This window comes from Balaenoptera physalus, assembly GCF_965194825.1.
Source record: "Balaenoptera physalus genome assembly, chromosome: X".
Taxonomy (NCBI): domain Eukaryota; kingdom Metazoa; phylum Chordata; class Mammalia; order Artiodactyla; family Balaenopteridae; genus Balaenoptera; species Balaenoptera physalus.
Genome location: NC_138903.1, coordinates 67058627 through 67077296, shown reverse-complemented (window position 1 = coordinate 67077296; position 18670 = coordinate 67058627). Strand labels below are relative to the sequence as shown.

Sequence of the window (18670 nt, the reverse complement as noted above, 5' to 3'; positions counted from 1 at the left end):
TGATAAATGTTGTGTTTATCATGGAACATTGATTTAGAAAATGTCATGTCATTGATGTCAGTGCTTTTTTCAGTTATTAATTATCCTCACTAGTTGGCTCAAAGGAATATCTTTCCTCAATTGGTAAGCATCTAGGATAATCAGATACAAGTAATAACAACAAATATTTGACGAATGTTGAATTACAAGCAAGCCATTGTGCTCTCTCTGGTATTTAAGAGGAAGGGAAAAAAGAAAAACTAACATTTATTTACATGTATATGCCTAAACTCTGTATTATTTTCACTCCATGTGTTAGCTAACTTAATTCTTGAGCAGCCTCGCAATGCTGTTATATCTTTATTTTTATAAATGATTGGTAGAAGTGGGATTCAGACCTAGATATAGCCCATTTCAAACCCACCAGGGTAATTTCACTTAACTACTATATAAATAAGTGGAAGCATTTCAGATGATAAACTATGATTATAATTCATTTTATACAGTAAAACTAGTTTTATTGGTTTAGTGTTTTTCCTTTTTAATTGTTCATAATCTATATTTATTGTCTCTAGGTTTCCCCTGTTCAGGTACAGTTTGTGTCAGCTGTTTAGCTTTCTCTTTCTTTCTTTCTCTTGTGCATGAGTGTATACTCAGTGAAAGTCTTCCGTTGAACTTCCCAATGGCTAAAGTTATCTTTACTCATATCTACATTTGAAGGTTTAGTGTTCAGGCTCTGTATACTCCTAGTGCAGCCCGACTGGGTGTTTAGGAACTCCAGTGCTGGGAACAGATATCTGAATATTTGAAATATCAAATATCTAAAGACAAAACAGTGTAAATAACTCTAAATATGTGGCATTTGCGAATCATGGAGCAAAGCAGTAGAGACCATCTGAGAAGAGAGATGTGGATGCCAGCTAGGTGAATGATCCTGTGCACAGACAAGCTTAGCTGGTCTCAGGCCTGCAGCTGAACAAATTTGGTGATTCCTTGATAAACATTTCTCTCTTCAGTACCTCCTTGGGATAGACAGATGGCAGCCTAACCACAGACCCTGGCTTACTTCTCTAAGAAATCAGGGGAATAGTAAAAATTAAACTACAAAATTTCTTTTCTTGTTTTTCTCTCCTGTTACCCCATAAAGGCAGTTTATTATCAGAATTCATCTTCCAACTAGATTTAAAGTATGCTTTTCTAAGAGTAGTAAAGGAATGGTTATAGTTTAATTTAAAGTAGTGGGAAGCTCCTGTTATCTCCTCCCCTGGTCTCCTGACCTGCATTTTCACTTAAGTTCTCCTTAGTCTCTCATCTCGTAATTAGAAATAAATAGCTTAAAGTTTTTTTGCTCCTGGGAATGATTTTCTTAAAATATTCTTGTTAAATTTTTCTCATAACTTATGGTTAAGAGAAAAGAGAGAGTAGACTAACCAGTGTGTCTCATACTGTGCTCTAAATGGATTACATAAAAGTATGCTGAGGTATTGATGTGTTCATCACTTGGAACTATAGATGGGGTCTTATGCAGCTGGGTCACCTTCAGAAATGAATAGCATCTTCCAGTTTTCCTGGTGTGCTATTGTAAGTACTGTCGCTTTCCATATATGCCATAATATGAAAAAGTTTGAAAAGAACTGGAGCAGAGAGTAGGTTGCTACATGTTATGAACTTAAAAGCAGACAGGGAAGGCTGTGGGTTCCAAATGACAAACTTTGCCTACTTCTCTATTGTGTTTGTTTCATTTTAGCTCTGTGCAGTCAAATAGAAGTCATTCATATATGGATGTATTTTTTATTTATTGCAGCTATCTACATGTATAGTTGATCAGAAACATTTTCTAGAACAAATAGATGATAAAAATCTATTTTTGTTCTTTAGATCTAGATTAACTCTATATAAGGCTGAGTAGATCATAATACATGATCATATATACCTGGTACTGTGTAAGTGTTAAAAAGAAATCACTTTTTTTTTTTTTTTTGCCCTGCCACATGGCTTGTGGGATCTTAGTTCCCTGACCAGAGATTCAGCCTGGGACCCAGCAGTGAAAGCTCCGAGTCCTAACCGCTGGATTGCCAGGGAATTCCCCTTGCAAATCACTTTCTTATAGTAAATGTAAGAAAACCTAAATAGGAAGTATTAAAGAGCCAAAATGTTGCACCTGGAAATTGAAATGGATATTAAATAAGTAGATGGCTATAACTGAGCTATGATTTTTACTGCATATTTCACTTTCACGTCAAAGAGTTTACGCTTAATTCTTTTGCAGTAGCTTTCTGAACTTTTTGAGAAGCAACACCTTGAATAAGTCATTTAAGTTTACCTTACAGCATCCACATCTCTGTGTTTTAGTTTAGTATCATATTAGGACATTTTATGATGAGGAAATGACTGTATATAAACTACTTCAAAATATTTGATTTATTATTTCAGCATAAGCATACCTTGTTTTATTGCACTTCACAGATACTGTGTTTTTCACAAATTGAAGGTTTGTGGCAACCCTGTGTTAAACAAGTCTATCAGCACCATTTTTCCAACAGCAATTGTTCACTCCGTATCTGTGTGTCACATTTTGTAATTCTCACAATATTTGAAACTTTTTTGTTATTATTATGTTTGTTATGGTGATCTGTGGTCAGTCATCTTTGATGTTACTATTGTAACTGTTTTGGGGAGCCATGAACTGCACCCATGTAAGACAGGCAACTTAATTGATAAATTTTGTGTTGTGTGGGTTCTGACTGATCCACCGACTGGCCTTTCCCCTGTCTCTCTCCCTCTCCTCAGGCCCCCCTATCCCCTAAGACACAACAATATTGAAATCAGGCCAATTAATAACACTACAGTGGCCTCTAAGTGTTCAAGTGAAAGGAAGACTTGCTTGTCTCTCACTTTAAATCAAAAGCTAGAAATGATTAAGCTTAGTGAGGAAGGCATGTTGAAAGCCGAGATAGGCCAAAACTAGGCCTCTTTGCCGAACAGTTAGCCAAGTTGTGAATTCAAAGGAAAAGTTCTTGAAGGAAATTAAAAGTGCTATTCCAGTGAACACATGAATGATAAGAAAGTGAAACAGTCTTATTGCTGATATGGAGAAAGTTGTTGTGGTCTGGATAGAAGATCAAACCAGCCACAACATTCTCTTAAGCCAAAGCCTAATCCAGAGTAAGGCTTAGCTCTCTTCAATTGTATGAAGGCTGAGAGAGGTGGGGAAGCTGCAGAAGAAAAGTTTGAAGCTAACAGAGGTTGGTTCCATGAGGTTTAAGGAAAGAAGCCATCTCCATAACATAAAAGTGCAAGGTGAAGCAGCATGTGGTGATGTAGAAGCTGCAGAAGGTCATCCAGAGGATCTAGCTAAGATAATTCATGAAGGTGGCTACACTAAACAACAGGTTTTCAGTGTAGACAAAACAGCCTTCTGTTGGAAGAAGATGCCATCTGGGGCTTTCATAGCTGGAGAGGAGAAGTCGATGCCTAGCTTCAAAGCTTCAAAGAACAGGCTAAGTCTCTTATTAGGAGCTAATGCAGCTGGTGACTTCAAGTTGAAGCCAGTGCTCATTTACCATTCTGAAAATCCCAGGGCCCTTAAGAATTATGCTAAATCTGCTCTGCCTGTGCTCTATAAATGGAACAACAAAGCATGGATGGCCTCACATCTGTTTACAGCATGGTTTACTGAGTATTTTAAGCTCACTGTTGAGACCGACTGGTCAGAAAAAGAAAAAAGATTCCTTTCAAAATATTTCTGCTCATTGACAGTAATTCTAAAATATTACTGTCTTGGTCACCCAAGAGCTCTGATGGAGATGTACAACGAGATTAATGTTGTTTTCAAGCCTGCTAACACAACATCCATTCTGCAGCCTATGGATCAAGGAGTCATTTCAACTCTCAAGTCTTATTATTTAAGAAATACACTTTGTAAGGCTAAAGCTGCCATAGACAGTGATTCCACTGATGGATCTGGGCAGAGTCAATTGAAAACCTCCTGGAAAGGATTCACCATTCTAGGTACCATTAAGAACATTCGTGATTCATGGGAAGAGGTCAAAATATCAACATTAACAGGAGTTGGGAAGAAGTGAATTCCAACCCTCATGGATGACTTTGAGGGGTTCATGTCTTCAGGGCAGGAAGTCACTGCTGATGTGGTGGAAATAGCAAGAGAACTAGAATTAGAAGAGCCTGAAGATGTGACTGAATTGCTGCAATCTCATGATAAAACTTTAATGGATGAAGAGTTGCTTCTTATGGATGAGCAAAGAGAGTGGTTTCTTGAGATGGAATCTGCTCCTGGCGAAGATGCTGTGAAGATGGTGGAAATGACAACAGAGGATTTAGAACATTTCATAAACTTAGTTGATAAATCCATTTCAGGGTGTGAGAGGATTGACTCCCATTTTGAAAGAAGTTCTACTGTGGGTAAAATGCTGTCACACAGCATTGCATGCTACAGAGAGATTGTTCATGAAAGGAAGAGCCATTATCGATGCAGCAAACTTCATTGTTGTCTTATGTTACGAAATTGCCACATCCACCCCGGTCATCAGCAACCACCACCCTGACCAGTCAGCAGCCAGCAATATGGAGGCAAGACCCCTCACCAGCAAAAAGATTATGACTTGCTTCAGCGAGACGATGCAAGCATTTTTTTAGTAATAAAGTATTTTTAAATTAAGGTATGTACATTGTTTTTTAAGACATAATGCTCTTGCACACTTAATAGACTACAGAATAGTGTAGACCTAACTATTATATGTAGTGGGAAACCAGAAAATTTGTGTGACTCGCTTTATTGTGATATTCGCTTTATTGTGATGGTCTGGAACCAAACCTGCAATATCTCTGAGGTATGCCTGTGTTTTCAGAGTAAGCGTTATCAGTGAGCATTTATATTTGAAAACAAGCATAGAGTGGACTTGGAAAGGTGGCGGCACAGGAAGACCCTATGCTCGCCTCCTCCCCTGAGCACAATGATCTACACCTAAACACAACGCATTTCCTCTTGAAGAAGACCTGGGGGCTGAATGAACTGGTGCTGCCAATAGAAGAACCACGTAGAAACTGGTAGGAAAGTCAGAGACACGGTATCCATGGGAACCCCTCCTCTTTCGCAGTGATCTATGGTAGGGAGATGGATTGCTGAGGGATCCAAATGCAGACACACTCACCCTGGGACACAGTGAAAAAACTTTAAAGGCACCTACAGTATATGTAAAGGAAATCTGTTTCCTAACCCTAGAGTTTCTGCCTAAATGACAGGGAACTGTTGGAGCCCTTGCCTGGGTAGGAGGCACTGGTGATCACTATTGTTTGGAGTTCCACCCCCAGACGCCTTCTGCCCTGTATCTGCTCCAGCTCCAGCTGCCCCATCAAGGCAGCCTATGGCCCAGCACTCTTCAGGGACTGCCCCTGGACCAGGTCCTCTCCAGCTCCAGCTATCCTCCTAAGGCAGCCTTGGGTGCAGTACTTCCCAGGGGGCTGCCCCTGGACTGGGCCCTCCTCCAGGTTCAGTGGTCCCACCAAGGCAGCCTCGGGCATAGTGGTCCCCAGGTATTAACCCCAGCTGGTGCCCACTGCAGCCCCATCTGGCCTGCCAAAGCCTCTAGGCACAAGTAGTCTACACAGGGAATGTTCCCACACAAGGCCTCTTCTTCAAGATCTGGGGAGGTAGCTGTTTCACCTAATTCATAGAAACACAAAAGAAGATCAAAGTAATGAGATAGAGGAATATGGTCCAAACAAAATAACAAAATAAAACCCCAGGAAAAAATAAACCCTAATGAAATAGAAAAGTAGTTTACCTGATAAAAGAGTTCAAAGAAACAGTCATAAGGGTGCTCACCAAACTCAGGACGATTGGAGGAACTCAGTGAGAACTTTAACAAAGACTTAGAAAATGTAAGAAAGAATCAGAACTCAATACAGTAACTGAAATAAAAAATACACTAGAGGGAATCAGAAGCAGATGAGATGATACAGAAGGGATAAGTAATCTGGTAGATAAAATAGTAGAAATCACCCCATAAGAATAGCAACAAGAAGGAAGAATTTTTAAAAATGAGAGTTTAAGGGACCTCTGTGAAACATCAACCATACTAATATTTATATTGTAGGGGTCCCAGAAGAAGAAGAGAGAAAGGGACAGAAAACTTATTTGAAGAAATAATGGCGGAAAACATCCATACCTAGGGAAGGAAACAGACACCCAGGTACAGGAAGCATAGAGATCCTAAACAAGATGAACCCAAAGAGACCCATACCAAGGTACATCATAATTAAAATGGCAGAAGTTTAAGAATAAAAGAGAATTTTAAAGACAGCAAGAGAAAAACAGCTAATCATATACAAGCGAAACCACATAAGCCTGTCAGCTGATTTTAAAGCAGAAACTTTGTGGGCCAGATAGGAGTGCCATGATGTATTTAAAGTGCTGAGAGGATAAAAACTTAACAGTCAAGAACACTGTACCTGGCAAGGTTATCATTCAGACTTGAAGGGGAGATAAGGAGTTTTTCAGACAAGCAAAAACGAAAGGAGTTCATCACCAATAAACTGGCCTTACAAGAAATACTAAAGGGTTATCTTTAAGGGGAAAAGAAAAGATCACAACTAAAAATAAGAAAATATATGAAAAGAAAAAAATCACTGGTGAAGGAGAATATATAGTAAAGGAATTGTATCAGTCACTTTAAAAAGCTAGTATGAAGGTTTAAAGACAAGTAGTAAAAAAAAAATCAGCTATAACTGAAGTAAGTAGTTAAGGGATACACAAAAAGAAGTAAAATATAACGACAAAAAATAAAACGTGACAGGCGAGTGAAAATGGAGTGCTTTTTTTGATTGATTGACAGGAAAGTAGGATTTATTGGTGGGCATGAGCAAGGAATGGACAACACCACCAAGGCTCTTGTGAGTGCAGGGCCTGCCATTTGTCCAAGGGGCCGTGATTAAGGATGTATTTAACCCCACAGCCAACTGGGATAAGTCACTTTTCTGCCACCACATGTTCAAATTCATCGACTTTAAACTTAGTAAATCCCCACTCTTGGACATGTGAATCTTCTGGTGGCCAGGGAACTTGAACTTGGCCCTGTGTAGGGCCTCAACCACATGCTCCTTGTTCTTCAGCTTGGTGGGGATGGACATGATGACTTGACAAGTGTGTACTGTGGCCACTGTGCCCTGGGGCTTTCCATAGGCACCCTACATACCTACCCAGAGCTTGTCAGCCTCAGCACAGGACAATGTCTTGTTGATGTGGATGATGTAGAAGGGGTGGAGATGGCGTTTGGATGTGAAAACCATCTTTACCACAGCTTTTCACCGTGTACTTGTTGGCACAAATATGGGCAGCCTCCAGTGGAGAACTGCTCATACTCATTTGACACCATGTAGCCACAGAGTCGGAACTTTTGCCTTCTCCTACCCCAGGTCAAAGATGTGGATCTTGGCATCAGGGTCACCTTGGCAGAAGCAAGACTCTGGGTACAGATTGTTCTTACAATACTAGTAATACCAGGCGGGGCAGCAGCCCATGGCGACAACAGGATTTTCAGAGTCATGTTGAAGGGAAAGAGCAAAACGTAGTGCTTTTAGAATGCCTTCAAACTTAAAGTGACTGTCAGCTTAAAATAATTGGGTATATATACAGGTTGATGTATATACACATACATACATACATACACACACCTCATGATAACCACAAATCAAAAACACCTACAATGGATACACAAAAAAATAAAGAGAAAGGGATCCAAACATAAAACTAAAGGAATCCGTCAAACGATAAGGGAAGAAATGAAGAGAGTAAGACTGGAACAGAGAAGAACTAAAAACACAACCAGAAAACAAGTTAAAAAATGGCAATAAGTATATACCTGCCAATAGTTATTTTAAATGTGAATGGACTAAATGCTCCAATCAAAAGACATAGGGTAGCTGAATGGATAAAAAAGCATGACCCATCTATATGCTGCCTGTAGGAGACTCACCTCAGATCTAAAGACACACATAAACTGAAAGTGAGGGGATAGAAAAAGATATTCCTTGCAAATTGTAAAGTAAAGAATGCTGGGGTAGCAATACTCATGTCAGACAAAATAGACTTTAAAACAAAAACTATAACAAAAGACAAGGAAAAGCATGCCATAGTGTTAATGGGGTCAATCCAAACAAGAGGATATAACGTTTGTAAATATTCATGCATCCAACATAGGAGTGTCTAAATATATAAAGAAAGTGTCAATGGAAATAAAGGGAGAAATTGACAGTGATACAGTAATAATAGGGGACTTTAATACCCCACTTACATCAATGGATAGATCATCTAGACACTAAATCGGTAAGGAAACACTGGCCTTAAATCTGGTATTTGACCGGATGCATTTAATAGATAAATATAGAACATTTCATCCAAAAGCAGCAGAATACATATTCTTCTCAAGTGCACATGGAACATTCTCCAGGATAGATCACGTTAGGTCACAAAATGGAACATTCTCCAGGATAGGTCACATGTTAGGTCACAAAACAAGTCTTAATAAATTTAAGAAGATTGGAATCATATCAAGCATCTTTTCAGATCACAGTGGTATGAAACTAGAAATCAAGTACAAGAAAAAAACTGGAAAAAGCAATAATATGGGGGGCTAAAAATCATGCTACTAAACAAGCAATAGATCAACGAAGAAATGAAAGAGGAAATAAAAAAATACTTTGAGACAAATGAAAATGGAAACACACCATTACAAAATCTATGGGATGCAGCAAAAGCAGTTCTAAGAGGAAAGTTCATAGTGGTACAGGCCTACTAGAAGAAATAAGAAAAATGTCAAATAAGACATGTAAAGGTACATTTAAAGGAACAAGAAGAAGAAGGACAGGCAAAGCCCAAAGTTTGTGAAAGAAACCAAATAATGAAGAGCAGAGTGGAAATAACTGAAGCTGAGTCTTTAAAAAAAAGGAAAATTCAATGAAACTAATAAGTGTTGTTTCTTTGAAAGGATAAACAAAATCACATATTTAGCCAGACTCATCAAGAGAAAGAGAGAACCCAAATAAATAAAATCAGAAATGAAAGAGGAGAAGTTACAACCAACACCACCAAAATACAAAGGATCATAAGAGACTACTATGAACAATTGTGTGGCAACAAACTAGACAACCTGGGAGAAATGGATAAATACCTAGAAATGCACAATTTTCCAAGACTGAATCATGAAGAAATAGAAAATCTGAATAGATCTATTACTAGTAACAATATTGAATCTGTAGTTTAAAAACAAAAGTCCAGGTCCAGATGGCTTCACAGGTGAATTATCTTGAACATTTAAAGAAGAGTAAGTACCTATTCTTCTCAAAATATTCCAAAAAAGTGAAAAGGAAGGAACACTTCCAAACTCATTTTATGAGGCCAGTGTTACCCTGATACCAAAATGAGACAAAGACACCACCAAAAAAATAGTCTACAGGCTAATGTCCCTGATGAACACAGATGCAAACATCTTTAACAAAATATTAGCAAACTGGATTTTAAAATGCATTAAAAGGATCATACACCATGATCAATGAAATTTATTGCAGAGGTACGAGGATGGTCTAACATCTGTAAATCAATCAATGTGATATACCACATTAATAAAACAAAGGATAAACATCAAATGATCATCTTAGTAGATGCAGGTAAAGCATTTGATAAAATTCAACATCCATTTATGATGAAAACTTTCAACAAAGTGGGTACAGACAGAACATATCTCATCATAGTAAAAGCCATTTATGAAAAACCCACAGGTAATATGCTCAGTGGTGAAAAGCTGAAAGCTTTTCCTCTAAGATCAGGAACAAGACAAGGATATGGACTCTCACTAGTTTTATTCAATATAGTATTGGAAGTCCTGGCCCCAGCCATTAGGCAAGAAAAAGGGAAAAAGCATCCAGATTGGAAAGGAAGCAGTAAAACTGTCACTATTTGCAGATGACATGATACTATATGTAGAAAACCCCAAAGACTCTACCAAAAAACTGTTAGAACTAATAAATTCAGTAAAGTTTCAGCATAAAAAAATACACAGGGCTTCCCTGGTGGCGCAGTGGTTGAGAATCTGCCTGCCGATGCAGGGGACACGGGTTTGAGCCCTGGTCTGGGAAGATCCCACATGCCGCGGAGCAACTAGGCCCGTGAGCCACAACTACTGAGCCTGCGCGTCTGGAGCCTGTGCTCCGCAACAAGAGAGGGCGCAATAGTGAGAGACCTGCGCACCGCGATGAAGAGTGGTCCCCACTTGCCGCAACTAGAGAAAGCCCTCGCAGACCCAACACAGCCATAAATAAATAAATAAAACACAGCCATAAATAAATGAATAAAATAAAATTTAAAAAAATATATATATACAGAAACCTGTTGCATTTCTGTACACTAGTAATGAACTAGCAGAAAGAGAAATTAAGAAAACTTTCCCATTTACAATTGCATCAAAAAGAATAAAATATCTAGGTTTAAATTTAACCAAGGCACAAGACCTGTACTCTGAAAACTGAGATATTGAGGAACAAAATGGAAGATGACACAAAAATAATGGAAATATACTTTGTGCTCGTGTATTGGAGAGTCAATATCATTAAAATGTTGATACTACCAAAGTCATCTATAGATTCAATGCAATTCCTGTCAAAATACCAGTGGCATTTTTGACTGAATGAGAACAATTCTAAAATTTGTATGGAACAGAAAAGATCCCGAATAGCCAAAGCAATCTTGAGAAAGAAGAACAAAGCTGGAGATAACATGCTTCCAGACTTGAAATTATACTACAAAGCTTTAATAGTCAAAACAGTATAGTACTAGCACAAAAACCGACACATAGATAAATGGAACACAGTAGCGAATTCAGAAATAAACTGAAGCTCATATGTTCAATTAATCTACAACAAAGGGGGCAGGAACATACAGTGGGGAAAAGACAGTCTCTTGAAATAAAATAGTGTTGGGAAAACTGGACAGCTATATGCAAAAGAATGAAACTGGACCACTTTCTTACACCATATACAAAAAGAAACTCAAAATTGATTAAAGACTTAAATGTAAGACCTTAAACTTTAAAATTCCTAGAAGAAAACATAGGCAGTATGCTCTTTGACATGGGTCTTAGAAATATTTTTTTTTTGAATCTGTTTCCTCAGGCAAGGGCAACAAAAGTAAAATTAAACAAATGGGACTACATCAAAGTAGTCCCATTTGTTTAATGGGATTAAATGGAGAATATATTTGCATGTGATATATCCCATAAGGGGTTGATATCTAAAATATATAACTAACTCATACAACTCAACATCAAAAAACAACCCAATTAAAAACTGGGCAGAGAACTTGAATAGACATTTTTCCAAAGAAGACATACAGATGGTCAACAGGAGCATGGGAAGGCCTTCAACATCACTAATCATCAGCAGAATGCAAATCAAAAGCACAGTGAGATACAACCTCACACCTGTCAGAATGGCTGTTATCAAAAAGCAAGAAACAACAAGTGTTGGTGAAGATGTGGAGAAAAGGGTACTGTTGTGCACTGTTGGTGGGAAGGTAAATTGTTGCAGCTATTATGAAAACCATGGCGGTTCCTCAAAAAATTAAAAGTAGAACTACCATATGCCGTATGATGCAGCATTTCCACTTCTGGATATTTATCTGAAGAATACAAACACACTAATTTGAAAATATATGTGTACTCCCGTGTTCATTGCAGCACTGTTTACAGTAGCCAAGATATGGAAGCAACGTAAGTGTCCATCAGTAGATGAATGGATAAAGAAGGTGTGTGTGTGTGTGTGTGTGTGTGTGTGTGTGTGTGTAATGGAATACTACTCAGCCATAAGAAAGAATGAAATCTTGCCTTTATGACAATGTGGATCAACCTACAGGGTATTATGGTAAGTGAAATAAGTCAGACCAAGAAAAACAAAGACTGTATGATTTAACTTATATGTGGAATGTAAAAAACAAAACTAATGAACAAAACTAAATAGGAACAGACTCATCGATATCTAGAGCAAACTGGTGGTTGGCAGAAGGGGGTGCATCTTGGGGGAATGGATGAAATAGGTAAAGGGAGTTAAGTGGTACAAACTTCCAGCTATAAAATTAGTAAGTCACAGGCATTTAATGTGCACATAGGGAATGTAGTCAGTAATATTGTAAAATATGGTGATGGATGATAACTGGTCTTATTGTGGTTATCGTTGCATACTGTATAAAAACATCTAATCACTATGTGGTGCACCTGAAGCTAATATAATATTGTATGTTAATTGTAACGCAATTAAAAAACAAAATGTATATAATTTATTGTATGGATATAATCTTTTGTGATAGAATCTTGGTGTATGAGGTAGGACCATAATATTAGCATTAACATACCATATTTATTCATTCAACAAATGTTTATTGTGTTCTTACTATGTGCCTGGGACAGCTCAAGAAGCTTGGGTTATATCAATGTGCAAAATACACTTGCAGAGTTTACCATTCTACTAGTACTACTATTTATACATATAATATTTTAATGATATTCTACCTTTATTTCTAAAACTACAGTGTAGGTTTTTAAAAATTTATTTATTTATTTTTGGCTGCGTTGGGTCTTCATTGCTGCGCACAGGCTTTCTCTAGTTGCAGTGAGCGGGGCTTTTGTTGTGGTGGCTTCTCTTGTTGCGGAGCACAGGCTCTAGGCATGCGGGCTTCAGTAGTTGTGGCACGCAGGCTCAGTAGCTGTGGCTCGTGGGCTCTAGAGCGCAGGGTCAGTAGTTGTAGCGCACGGGCTTAGTTGCTTTGTGACATGTGGGATCTTCCCGGACCAGGGCTTGAACCCGTGTCCCCTGAATTGGCAGGTGGATTCTTAACCACTGCGCCACCAGGGAAGCCCTACAGTGTAGTTTTTTAAGGAATCTCCATACTGTTCTCCATAGTGGCTGTATGAATTTACATTCCCACCAATAGTGTAGGAGAGTTCCTTTTTCTCCACACCCTCTCCAGCATTTATTATTTGTAGGCTTTTTGATGATGGCCATTCTGACTGGTGTGAGGTGATGGAGGTTTCTTAAAAAACTAAAACACAGCGATACCATATGATCCTGAAATCCCAGTCCTGGGCATATATCCAGAGAAAAACATAATTTGCAAAGATACATGCACCTCAGTGTTCATTGCAGCACTATTTACAATAACCAAGACATGAAAGGAACCTAAATGTCCATCAACAAATGAATGGATAAAGAAGATGTGGGGTGTGTGTGTGTGTGTGTGTGTGTGTGTGTATGTGTGTATGTATATATATACATAAACACACACATACATATGTATACAGTGGAATATTACTCAGCCATAAAAAAGAATGAAATAATGCCATTTGCAGCAACATGGATGGACCTAGAGATTATCATACTAAGTGAAGTAAGTCAGAAAGAGAAAGACAAATACCATACGATATCATTTATATGTGGAAGATCAAAAAAGAAAAATGATACAAATGAACTTATATACAAAACAGAAATAGACCCACAGACAGAAAACAAACTTATGGTTACCAAAGGGGAAAGGGGAGGAGGGATAAATTAGTTTGGGATTAACATATACACACTACTATATATAAAATAGATGATCAACAAGGACCTACTGTATGGCACAGGGAACTATACTCAATATTTTGTAATAACCTATAAGGGAAAAGAATCAGAAAAAGAATATATATATATATAACTGAATCACTTTACTGTACATCTGAAACTAACACAACATAGTAAATTAACTGCACTTCAATTTAAAAAAAGGTAAGAAGAGATAAGGGGTGAGGTGGTAGCCTGAAAAGGGGGTGGAGTCAGGAAAGAGATTCAGTTTTAGGAGGTGGTAAGAAATATCTCTGATTCTTTGGTTCTGCTGGTCTTTTACTTTGGGATACATTTTGACGACAGTGATGATGGTGATTGATTGATTGATTGATAGATGAATTTATAGCCTAATTCTTTCAGTCATTCTATTGATTCAAAAATACCTAGTGCATATCAGTGTGCTGACACCAGAAATCAAAGGAAAAGCAAAGGGGCCTGGTCTTCAGAGGTGCTTGGTCTGGTGGGGAATGTTCTTCACTAGATTGGCAAATATGTTGCATTTCCAATAGCGCCACTGAGTTTAGTAGGCATAGAAACATCTGTGCTACCTAAATGGGATGGGGAGAGTATTTTTTAAGTTGCATTTAACAATAATCTGCATTTCCAATGACTCCTCCCAATATTCTTGTGTAGTAGAATTCTGGTATAAAATAAAGTTCGTTATTATAAGAAAAAAAAACTACAGTGTATCTTGCTGCAAATACAGTGTTTAAATATATATTTAGATTGCTTGAAGAAATTAGGGATAAAAGTGTTGCTTTCTATTTGTTTGTATTTCCATTGTGCCTTGCCTTGTAAACATTTTTTTGATATCCGGAGTAGATATTTAGAAGTGGCTTTGATTTATTAATTCACTGTTACTTGTCATGTATGCATACACAATACAGAGTTATAACAGAAGGAATGATTAATCCATGTCGATGATGAAGTAAGAATATTCAGCATGAAGTATCTATTTGCAGGTTTTAATTATTTATTCAGGATATTTATGAACTGGAGTAGCCCATAGTTTTCTGGGTCACTTTTTATTTTTTTTAGAGATTACTCTGTTGTGATTATATCCAACAGGATTACAATTAGAATGAATCTATTGTATTTGCACAGAAATTGTCACCTGTGCTAAGCTTTTAGACTTCTTATTTAGCTGCCACATTTGTACTCCCTTTCTGCCAGCTTTTTTTATAATTGCTTACACTTTTACCGTATATAAATTACCTTAATTAAATTGGGTAACCATTGCTGAAGTTGTGTGCAGTCTGTGGAACTGCAAAATTCCCAAAGGCACTGATTATTTGCCAGTTGACTAATTGTAGAAAGGAATTTTAGTTAGCATATGCTTGATAAGCTATGTGTCAGGATTCCTCAAAGCTCCCCCCTGGTTTGGTGATTCATAGGACTCAGCATGTAGTCATATTCAGGACTATGGTTTATTACAACAGAAGGGTACAAAGCAAAATCAGGAAAGGGAAAAGGCACATATTGGTCAAAGTCCAGAGGAAACCAGGCATAACCTTCCAAGAGTCCTATCCCAGTGAAGTCACACAGGATGTACTAATTTCTGCAGCCACAAGTTATGGCTACATATGTGAAGTGTTGTCTACCAGAGGAGCTCATTAGAGACTAAGTACCCAAGGTTTTTACTGGGGACTGGTGACATAGGCACTTTCTGCCTGGCTCTTACCAAATTCCAGACTCCCAGAACGAAAACAGGTGTTTTCTTTCTAGGTGCCTAGACGAGGCGCAGCAATCCCCTCTTCTCAGGGAAAGTTTAAAATCAGTACAGGGAACGGTTTACCATTCAAGGTCCCAGACAACAGCCAAGGGTCACCCTCTTAAGAAGGCTGTTCTAAGATGAAATTTTTGTTGACTCTTGAAAGATAGTAAAATATGCATGGAAGTTGGTCAAGAAAATAGGGGGAGAATGTAATATAAGACATTCAAGGAAAGGCATGGAATCTTGAAAATATATGGTACATTTAGGCAATAGTTTATTGTGGTTTAAATACAAATGCATAATGAGCTCTGTAAAAGTAATGGAAATCACCAGGACCCAGACAAAAAAGAAGGAACTGATAACCTAAACAGTAAGTTCAAGAAGGTATGCTACGGAAGCTCTAGGGATAGGCTAGTCTTGAGAGTAGCAGCTTTGGTTTTCACCTAGCCAGGGGTAAGATTCAAGGCCTTGAGCCCTCTATAAGGTGGAGAGTTCTTAGAACTCAGATTAAAGCTGAATCTGTTTAACATAGGTACATACTCCATAGAAGAATAGGATAGAAAAAATTTTTCCCATCAATCCAGAGAGATGACAAGGAGATGACAAGGAAGCTTATCTGTGTCACCCTGGGCTATGGGTTTCAAAAATAGTTTTCTTGGATTCATAATCATGGGCTTTCCCTCACATGGTTTATGGTTTGAATTTACATTATTTACATAGTCTAAAAATCTCAAGCTGAAATACTAACCTCAAAAGTAATTCTGGGTTGGTGATCCCCTGGAGTACCTGACAGAAGCAGATGCAGAATCACTGTGGAGTTGTATGATGTCAACCCAGGCTACCGAGGATTCTCTCATATTACAGCTACACTGAAAGTGAAATGACAAGAAAAAGTTATAGAGTACCTAAAGAAGCAATCAACATTAGGAAAAGTTAGCAACAAAATAAGTTATCAGTCAGCCTGACAAAGTTAACACAAAAAACAAACAGCATGATCAGATTGTCAAGAACCACAGATATTAGAACTATTTGATAAGAATATAGAGTAGGTATGTTTAATGTGATATTTTATGAATCATGAGCATAATTTTATACCAGAAAATTTTAAACTTAGATGAAGTAGACAACATTCTAGAAAAATACAACAACACTGAGTGTTCATTGCAGTTATTTCACAGTAGCCAAACATGAGAAATAATCTAAATGTCTATGAACAGGAGAACTAATAAATTATGGTACATTCATGCAGTGGAATACTATATGGCAGTTAGAATTATTGAATAAGTCTCACTTTGAGTGGAAAATGAAAAACTCCATTCAGTGAAAAAGTAGGTTGTAAAATTATACAAACAGTATGGTACCATTTACATATAGTTTAAAACCCTGACACATAATTACAGTTTAGTGATACAAATGTAGTGAAAATATAAAAACATGAACATAAATAGTAAATATAAAGTTAAGGGTTTTATTTACTTTTCAAAAAGAAGGGGGGATAGAAGAGAACAGTATTGGTTAGGGTCACATATTAGGCTTCAATTGCATCAGAAGTAGATTTAACGTGTTTTAAAATTTGATGAAGATGGGATATGGGAACACTGCTGTTCTTTATATTCTATATACTTTTCTGAATATGTAAAATATTTTATAACAAAATATATAAAAATTTAAAGTACTTTGCATTAAAAGGCAATTGAGAGAAGATACAGAAACAGGTTAAACCTGTACATTCCTTATTTTAAACTGAACTGTTTATATCTTTCATAGATTATTTTGTGTTACTCTCTTCTTACACTTTTTTTTTTAACATCTTTATTGGAGTATAATTGCTTTACAATGGTGTGTTAGTTTCTGCTTTATAACAAAGTGAATTAGTTATACATATACATATGTTCCTGTATCTCTTCCCTCTTGCGTCTACCTCCCTCCCACCCTCCCTATTCCACCCCTCTAGATGGTCACAAATCACCAAGCTGATCTCCCTGTGCTATGTGGCTGCTTCCCACTAGCTATCTATTTTACGTTTGGTAGTGTATATATGTCCATGGCACTCTCTCACTTTGTCACAGCTTACCCTTCCCCCTCCCCGTACCCTCAAGTCCATTCTCTAGTAGGTCTGCATCTTTACTCCCATCTTGCCACTAGGTTCTTCATGACCATTTTTTTCTTTTAGATTCCATATATATGTGTTAACGTACGGTATTTGTTTTTCTCTTTCTGACTTACTTCACTCTGTATGACAGTCTCTAGGTCCATCCACCTCACTACAAATAACTCAGTTTCGTTCCTTTTTATGGCTGAGTAATATTCCATTGTATATATGTGCCACATCTTCTTTATCCATTCATCTGTTGATGGACGCTTAGGTTGCTTCCATGTTCTGGCTATTGTAAATAGAGCTGCAATGAACATTTTGGTACATGACTCTTTTTGAATTATGGTTTTCTCAGGGTATATGCCCGGTAGTGGGATTGCTGGGTCGTATGGTAGTTCTATTTTTAGTTTTTTAAGGAACGTCCAAACTGTTCTCCATACTGGCTGTATCAATTTACATTCCCACCAACAGTGCAAGAGGGTTCCCTTTTCTCCACACCCTCTCCAGCATTTATTGTTTGTAGATTTTTTGATGATGGCCATTCTGAGCGGTGTGAGATGATATCTCATTGTAGTTTTGATTTGCATTTCTCTAATGATTAATGATGTTGAACATTCTTTCATGTGTCTGTTGGCAATCTGTTTACACCTTTTATAGTCAAAGTTTATGGGGAAAGTAAGAGCAAAATGATTTAACATGATATGGTGATGCTGGGATCAATCCTTGTTTGAGTTTTCCAGAATTCTAGTAGCACAGTGAAATGTTTCCTGCCCCTAAGATCTTTTCTCCCTTGATCTCTACGTGAGTCAGTCTCCCTTCCCTTCTTCTTTTCCTCTCTCCCTCTCTCTTTGGGTCTCTAGGTCTTTCTCTCCTGGTCCCTATCTCTTGGGGTGTGCTTTGGGGTTTATACTGTCTCAGGACCTGAGGGGCTTCATCTCTTTGGGTCTCTGTCTTTCTGAGCCCTCCCGCCCCCACGTTCTGTTTCTCATACTTGCACTTTCTCAGGGTCTGTCTCTTGCTTACTGTCTCACTTAGTGCCCCTCCCCCATGTCTTTCTTCCTCTGTGTACATATATGTATGTTTATATGTGCCTTTGTGTGTCTTTCTGATTCTCTGTCTCTTTACCTCCCTCTTCCAGGGTCCCCTCTACCTTACCTCCCCCATCTTGTGTCTTTCTCTCAGAGTGCAGAGCTCTTTCTCTCCTAGGGTTGTCTTTT

The 18670-nt window shown here is 37.9% G+C and overlaps 1 protein-coding gene and 1 pseudogene across 7 annotated transcripts in view; one reads left to right on the top strand and one right to left on the bottom strand.

Moving 5' to 3' along the window:
* Positions 1-18617, bottom strand: LOC309652728 (large ribosomal subunit protein uL16-like; annotated as a pseudogene). Its single transcript has 4 exons — positions 18609-18617; positions 16145-16227; positions 7974-7980; positions 1-7488 (listed from the first exon to the last, which is right to left on the bottom strand). The product of its transcript is annotated as a large ribosomal subunit protein uL16-like (transcript).
* The window catches only part of ATRX (ATRX chromatin remodeler), a 242716-nt gene that overhangs the window by 157210 nt on the left and 66836 nt on the right, over positions 1-18670 (top strand). The gene's annotated exons all lie outside the window — the stretch shown is intronic.